We start from the raw sequence: 8,752 nt of genomic DNA on the forward strand, positions 1-8,752 counted from the left end.
TTTTCCCCAGTTTTATTGAGAAATAATCAACACATATCACTGTGTAAGTTTATACATTACAGCATAATGGTTTGAATTACATATATTGTTAAATGATTACCACAATAGGTTTAGTTAAAATCCATCATCTCATATACAGTAAAAAGAAAAGAAAAAAATTTCTCATCCACATGCAGAAGAATGAAACTAGACCACTCTCTTTGCCATACACAAAGATAAACTCAAAATGGATGAAAGATCTAAATGTGAGACAAGATTCCATCAAAATCCTAGAGGAGAACACAGGCAACACCCTTTTTGAACTCGGCCACAGTAACTTCTTGCAAGATACATCCACGAAAGCAAAAGAAACAAAAGCAAAAATGAACTATTGGGACTTCATCAAGATAAGAAGCTTTTGCACAGCAAAGGATCCAGTCAACAAAACTCAAAGACAACCTACAGAATGGGAGAAGATATTTGCAAATGACATATCAGATAAAGGGCTAGTATCCAAGATCTATAAAGAACTTATTTAATTCAACACCAAAGAAACAATCCAATCATGAAATGGGCAAAAGACATGAACAGAAATCTCACAGAGGAAGACACAGACATGGCCAACATGCACATGAGAAAATGTTCTGCATCACTTGCCATCAGGGAAATACAAATCAAAACCACAATGAGATACCACCTCACACCAGTGAGAATGGGGAAAATTAACAAGGCAGGAAACCACAAATGTTGGAGAGGATGCGGAGAAAAGGGAACCCTCCTGCACTATTGGTGGGAATGTGAACTGGTGCAGCCACTCTGGAAAACTGTGTGGAGGTTCCTCAAAGAGTTAAAAATAGACCTGCCCTACGACCCAGCAATTGCACTGTTGGGGATTTACCCCAGAGATTCAGATGCAATGAAACGCTGGGACACCTGCACCCCGATGTTTATAGCAGCAATGTCCACAATAGCCAAACTGTGGAAGGAGCCTCGGTGTCCATTCAAAGATGAATGGATAAAGAAGCTGTGGTCCATGTATACAATGGAATATTCCTCAGCCATTAGAAACGACAAATACCCACCATTTGCTTCAACGTGGATGGAACTGGAGGGTATTATGCTGAGTGAAGTCAGTCAATCGGAGAAGGACAGACAGTGTATGTTCTCATTCATTTGGGGAATATAAATAATAGTGAAAGGGAATAGAAGGGAAGGGAGAAGAAATGTGTGGGAGATATCAGAAAGGGAGACAGAACATAAAGACTCCTAACTCTGGGAAACGAACTAGGGGTGGTGGAAGGGGAGGAGGGCAGGGGGTGGGGGTGAATGGGTGACGGGCACTGAGGGGGGCACTTGACGGGATGAGCACTGGGTGTTATTCTGTATGTTGGTAAATTGAACACCAATTAAAAAATAAATTTATTAAAAAAAATTTCTCCTCATGGCAAGAACTTTTAGGATACTTTCTCTCAACAACTTTTTCATTTCTATTTGTTTCATTTAATCTTAGTTCTTGTCATCATAATGTACGTCAGGCTCCCTGTTTTTACTGTTGTATCCATACTCTTCCTCAGCTCCTCTTTCTCTTGGCTGAACCCTCTTTCTTGCGTTGGCTTCAACCACAAGCAGGATAACAACAGCCAGAGGCTGAAAAGGGACCATCTATTCTCATAATCTCCCTTTAGGAGTAAAAAACCTTTTTCAGTTTACGTTCTCTTGCTAATTTTTCTAGTGGTTATTATTATTTTGATAACTGCATATCTATTTTTATGCAGCATATATTGATACCTCACTATAAGCAATGTCAAAATTAATATACCATACACTTACAGTTCTTCCTCCAACTAACCATTTTTAATTTCCTCATTTTATTGGTCCTTATCATTGTTATATTTTATTTTACTGTTTGGTTTAGTTCTCCTAGTACTCCTTTATATCTTCAGTATCTGAATGCCCTATTACTCAAAATGTTAGCTTTAAGTAATATTTTTTGAATCCTGGTTTATACTGTTTCCCACATTTCTCTCTCCTGTGCCCTCCCAATTACACATTTCAGGGCACCTGGATGGCTCAGTGGTTGAGCGTCTGCCTTTGGCTCAGTTTGTGATCCTAGGGTCCTGGGATCGAGTCCTGCATCAGGCTCCCTGCAGGGAGCCTGTTTCTACCTCTGCTTATGTCTCTGCCTCTGTCTCTCATGAATAAATAAAATTTTAAAAATAAAAATATACATTTCCACATTGTTGTAGCTTATGATATTTACTATAGTTATCAGATAATTTATAATATTGTTTTTAATGATAGTTTCCACATTTTGGTCTCAGTCTTACAGTTAAATAGATGAAATCAATGCTTACCCACCAGTGTTTTGCCAGTCTCCTCTCAGCTAAAGTTCGTCCTTCAATAGTTTATCCAGAAAGTATTTATGAAAACTATGTTTACCTGAGGTCTTGAATTGAGCATGTCTTTAAGCTTTATATTGTTTTTATAACTGGACAACAGTTTGCCTAGGTATAAGATTTTCCATTCATACTCCCCACTCCTCCTACACATCCTAGACAATAGTGGCATTGCTCAATTATCTTCTAGAATCCAATGCTGGTGTAGGACGGTCAACGATCAGTGTAGTCTCTTGGTTGTTTTTTGGGCAGAGACCTGGATATCTAAGTGATTATTTCTTTATTTGTGAAGGGTTACTAGGCTGTATCTCAGTTGATCACTGTGCACCCGTCTTTTTTTCTGGTACAGCGTGCCCTTTCAAGCCATAAACTCCAGCATATTTCCAGCAGTTTATCACACGGGCAGACCACCTCCCACAAAGATGGAAAGTGTGTGTGTGTGTGTGTGTGTTTCTTGCCTCAGTCCTGCTTCCTCTGTTATTCTCTGGTGTCAAACCGGGCCCAGAGGGAGAAGCTCTCAAGACCAACCCAGGCGCCCCTGCTCCAAGTCTTCAGAAGTGATGGTTAGCACATACCATCCTCAGTGGAAAACTGAGTGCTCACACCTCCATCTGTGACCTATGGTCACAGGTCTCCTGGTGTCACATCCAAATTCCCAACTGATCACTGCATCTGGCACTTTCTTCACACACTGTAGTTCTAGTAGAAGACTACTAGTTTAATTTAAGAGAATGTTTGTTTCTGTTTCTCTTTCTTATTTTGAAGTGATTTTAAAGAGAAGCCAGAATTCAGATCCAGTTCTTCACATGTGAAGAGATGGCTACAACTTTTAGTCCCTAATCAGGGATCCCGTTAATGTTCTTTGAACGTGTTCTGATCACATGATGTCTACTTGGTGAACAAGGGTTGTGTTTCTCAAGATTGTGTCATTTATCAAAAACTCAACAGCCCAATTTCATTAAATTTTGACTGAATGTATACAGTAAGAAATATAACCTGGATTCTAAGTAGTTCTATTGTTTATCTAATGCTAATGGTAAGTGTTTTCAACACAAACAAAAGATATTCTATAAAGATCACTTTCAGTTTTCTTAAGAGAAGTGTATATATCATTCAGCACACTGAATGAGTCACTGTTATTGATGAAAAAAAAAACACATGAATTGAGATGAGCAAAATGGTCTTTTTACATATAGGCAGTTGTGATTAAATAACAGATTTTAAAAACTATAATGTGGATAAAATCCCAAAGACCTAGAAAACTGAATGGAGAAGACAAGGTAGCAGCCAACAAATTATTTCTGTCCAGATCAGGTATTTAACAATTAGAAATGCAAGTATCAGAATCCTGTCCCTATGGCTCCCATGAACTTAACACACCTAATAGCCTAATCATTATGTGCCCAGACCTAAAATGTTAACTTTGGCTCTGTTCCCACAAATCTGCTCTTCCACCTAGTTGGGGCCTCTACCACCTATTTGCCCAAGCTTGAAACCTGAGCACCACCCTTGACACTGGTGACCCGTTCTTCTACAGCTAATCCATCAATCCCTGTGGAGCCACCTCATCATTCAAGCACACTTAATGAGTGAATGACACCTATTAGGAATTAAGTAGGCTGATTCTACACTATAAGGAAACAGTGAGTATAAGTGAGTATAATAGAAACAGTCCTTGCTTTTGTGGAATCTACCACAGAGTGAGTGAAAACAGACAACACAAATATGCACATCTTGGACAAACTGACACAAATACTATGAAGAAAACAGAGTATTGTGAAAAAAAATAAATGACCAACTTAAAGATGGATGTTCTAGGAAGGAGTCTCTAAGAAGACCTTTTAGTTGAGACCTGAAAATGAGAAGTCAATCACATAAACTGTAGAAGGAGGAAGAACAGAGGCAACAGCACATGAGAGGTTCCTATAATGGCAACTAAGTTTGAGAAACTGAAAGAGTATTAGTGTGCCTGGAGCGATCAAAAGGGAGAGTGGTACAAGGAGGGTCTGAAAGCCCATCTGGGGGGGGGGGGGATGGGCTTTCAGAGGTAGATTTTTTTTTAAGATTTTATGTATTTATTCATGAGAGAGAGAGAGAGGCAGAGACATAGGCAGAGGGAGAAGCAGGTTCCCTGCAGGGAGCCCGATGTGGGACTCGATCCCAGGACCCCAGGATCATGACCTGAGCCAAAGGCAGATGCTCAACCACTGAGCTGCTCAGGTGACCCTACCGGAGTAGTTTATACATCATTTCACTGTCTGGGAATGTTTTGCACCAGGTCATTCAGATGTGAACTTAGCTCTATTTATACAAGCAAAGTTTACTGAAAATTTCTTAGCATGGAAAGAGATAGGTTTACAAACTTATAGATAGATTTATATCTTAAAAGAGCAATGTGAACCTGACCATGTAGTCTTCTGATCAACTAGTTTTCTTAGGATAAAACACAAAGTTATTAATCAGGCTGACAAGGTATGAGTGTCCTTGGTTCTTGGAATGAACGGTCACTTATTATAGCATACCCAAGAGCTGTAACACTTATCACTTAAACTTACTCTTAAAAGGAGAAGCCATACCATAAAACCTAGTACAGTGAAATGGGTCTTCTATAAATGTAGCCAAGAGATGGGAAATTTTAGGTTACTGTCTTCCAAGAGTTCTGTGACCTGGAATGGGACCCTAGGAAGAGCCTCAGCATTGGCACAGGAACTCTTACCAAAAGCCTGAGTAAAATTTTTAGACACACAGCTTTTCTGTACTTATTTACATAGACTTCATGCCCCATTAATCCAATTATTTCCTCCCTTGTTAGGAGATGGCATGGAAAAACACATAATTAGTGCAGTATCTTGTGTTCTCATTTAATTTGAAGAGATTTATGTTCGGTTTAAATTCAGATCCATTTCCCTCTATTGCTGTAGCACTCAATTTAACAAAAAATAAGCTTAGCTATCACATTCCTTTTGTGATTTTATTAAAGCAATACATCTGAAGCAATAAGACACATTTCCTGATATTTAACTTATTATTTTTGAGTATTTTGTCTTTTCATTTGATAGAGAAATGACATCCAAATTCTTTTTATAAACCAGTAAATGTAAGTCCACAAATTTATTAAATAACAATGTATTTTTAAGTTTGAAATATAAAAAAGTAAAAAGAAATCTGGTGAGTAGATTTATATCTATGAGACTGCAGCTGGGATGAATATTTAATCTACATTTGTGAGTACCTACCCTGCCCCCTAGCATTTCAAAAAGTCCTGTGGGGTGTAGTCAAAGGCAAGTCCCTGATGATTATGTAGATTACATCATAGCTAGAAGAGATGACTAACACACATAAAATTAATTAAAATGACTATACATGGCACTATGCAATTAGGCACTGTGTTTGTGGCATGACCTCTAAGTCCTATAGGAATTCAGAAACAAGAGAGAAAGGAGTCGAACAGAGTTTGAGGTATGTTGGAGCTCTGTTCCATGGGAGAACAGATACCATTTTGTAAAGAAGAACAGGAAGATAGAGCATTCTAGGAAGATACTGCATGTGCAAAGGGAATGAGATGGGAGGGAGTCTGGCTTCTGGTCATAAGGACTGTAAAAACACTGATCCTGGTCTGGAGGTGGGAGAAGGGTTGGAGTAGGGAATAAAGCCAGAACAGTGGGAGAGCCACATGGAGCGTTTTATACAGTAATTATAAATATATATACCAGGAGAGGAAACTGAATATGCTGAGTGCAAAGAACTTTCAAATGCCAAACATCTGAAGAAACAGCTTTTTAAAAACAAATCAACAACCCATTTCTCTACTTCTGACATTCTTTATTCTCCTTATGCTGTTATATTCTTCTCTATACCTGTCACCGTCTGACATACTGTGTATTTATTTGATACCTTGTTTAGCATCTGTCTCTCCCCTGTGAGCTGTGAGTTCTGTAAGAGCAGGATTTTTGCTACTCTACGCAGAGTCTGGAAAAGCACTTAAGAAGTAGTAGCATTCAATAAAACATTTGTTGACTAAAATAACACCAAAGCTAAAAGGAAAGTTACTGAGATAACACTGTGTGTAATTACACAGTCGCTTCAGACCAATCATACTATTGCATTTAAAAACAAAGTCAATGCATAAAATTAAATTGGTGGCTCACAATCAGAATCTCATAGTCACCTTTCCTTCATTAAGCCTCTTCAGAGAGTCTGTTGTAGTTGGGGCAGGGTGATTATGAAATGACTAATAAGGTCACTAGAAGCTTTTCCCAGGGCTAATTCCTTGGGATAAAAGGACATATCACACAACAGGGCTCAGTAGGGAGAGCATATGACTTTTTATTTCTGGATCTCAGGGTTATGAGTTCAAGCCCCATGTTGGGCACAGAGTTAATAAAAAACAAACAAACAAAAAACCAAAAAAAGACCTATCACACAAACTGCAGCAAGACAGTATTTTTATCTTACTGTCAAGATAAGGAAAAACAAACAATACTTTAACAGAAGTCCATATTAGAATTAGTATGTCCATAAAATCAAGTGATAGCTCCTTCTCCCACCTTCAGTCCTGACCTTCACTTTAAAAAAAGATTACACTGACATGATGATGTTTTCTATTAGGTACTTACTTCTTCCATAAATGTATTCCTTTGAAAGAAATTAAATTTTCTTAGGACTCTTTCAGATGTTCAAGGAAAATAATCTTGGTATTTAAAAAAAAATGTTCTGGTTGGTAATCTTAGGAAATAGACCAATTTTACTTGTCACCGGGGTCACAAAAAATCACTTTGCCAACATTCATGTTTCGTTTCTGAAAACAGCAACAGCTCCTAACTCCTACAATTTATTTATTGGAAATAAGTAAAGTGGAAATGAGGGGCGCCCGGCTGACTTAGTTGAACTTCGGACTCCTGGTTTTGGCACAGGTCATGATCTCGTGGGTCATGGGATGGAGCCCCATGTGCAGTTCCAAACTTCATGGGGAGTTTGCTTGCAGATTCTCTCTCTCTCTCCTCCCCTCCCTCCACTTGAGCATTCATATGCTCACTCTCTCAAATAAATAAATAATGTTTAAATAAACAAATAAATAAAAGTGGAAAATAGGGGTGCCTGAGTGGCACAGTTGGTGCAGCAGCAACTCTTGGTCTTGGGGTTGTGAGTCAGAGCACCACACTGGGTGCAGAGAGTACTTAAAAATAAAATATTTTTTAAAAAGTGGAAAATAGGGGTGCCTGGGTGGCTCAGTGGTTGAGTACCTGCCTTCAGCCCAGGGCATGATCCTGGAGTCCCTGGATCGAGTCCCACATCAGGCTCCCTGCCTGGAGCCTGCTTCTCCCTCTGCCTGTGTCTCTGCCTCTGCCCCCCCCCCGCCCCTCTCTGTGTGTCTCTCTCATGAATAAATAAAATCTTTTTTAAAAAAAGGGAGAGATTATTAAAAAGTGGAAAATAAATTGAGATAACCTTGGAACCATCATAAATGTATAAAAGTTAGTGTCTTTTTTCTCCTTTAAACATCCAATTCTTTGGATCCCTGGGTGGCGCAGCGGTTTGGCGCCTGCCTTTGGCCCAGGGTGCAATCCTGGAGACCCGGGATCGAATCCCACGTCGGGCTCCCGGTGCATGAGGCCTGCTTCTCCCTCTGCCTGTGTCTCTGCCTCTCTCTCTCTCTCTCTGTGACTATCATAAATAAATAAAAAATTTAAAAAAAATCCAATTCTTTGCACATTAAAAAAAATATTTATTTATTTATTTTTTAAGATTTTATTTATTTATTCATGAGAGACACAGAGAGAGAGGCAGAGACACAGACAGAGGGAGAAGCAGGCTCCATGCAGGGAGCCCGATGCAGGACTCGATCCTGGGACCCCAGGATCATGCCCCGAGCCAAAGACAGACGCTCAACCGCTGAGCCACCCAGGCATCCCGCACATTTTTTAAAAAGATTTTATTTATCCACATATTTGAAAGAGAGAGAGAATGTGAGCAGGGGGAGGAGCAGAGGGAGAGGGACAGGCAGGCTCTGTGTTAAGCACAAAGCCCAACACAGGGCTCGATTCCAGGATTTTAAGGTCATGACCTGAGCCAAAATTAAGAGTCCAACACTCAACTGACTGAGACACCCAGGTGCCCCTCCTTGCATATTTTTATGCTTTCTCCTAGAATTTTAAAACACAGGCTATTTTGTAGGATTGTTAACATCATTAATTGAAGCCAGATTTGTATGTTATTATAGCTATATGATCAGCAAATTAGTCTAATGCTGTTTATCTTTTTCAATAGTGAGAGTAAAACACATTTCTTACATATTCAGAAGCATGAAAATTTCGAACAGTACCAGTCAGTCCAGTCTGAGTTTTTTCTTAAAGATTTATTTAAGTAATCTCTACACC

The 8,752-nt window shown here is 39.2% G+C and overlaps 1 protein-coding gene across 2 annotated transcripts in view; it reads right to left on the minus strand.

Moving 5' to 3' along the window:
- KIAA1958 (KIAA1958 ortholog) overlaps positions 1-8,752 on the minus strand; it is a 153,685-nt gene that overhangs the window by 47,546 nt on the left and 97,387 nt on the right. The window lies entirely within an intron of this gene.

Source organism: Nyctereutes procyonoides, unplaced genomic scaffold, assembly GCF_905146905.1.
Source record: "Nyctereutes procyonoides isolate TBG_1078 unplaced genomic scaffold, NYPRO_anot_genome, whole genome shotgun sequence".
Taxonomy (NCBI): Eukaryota; Metazoa; Chordata; class Mammalia; order Carnivora; family Canidae; genus Nyctereutes; species Nyctereutes procyonoides.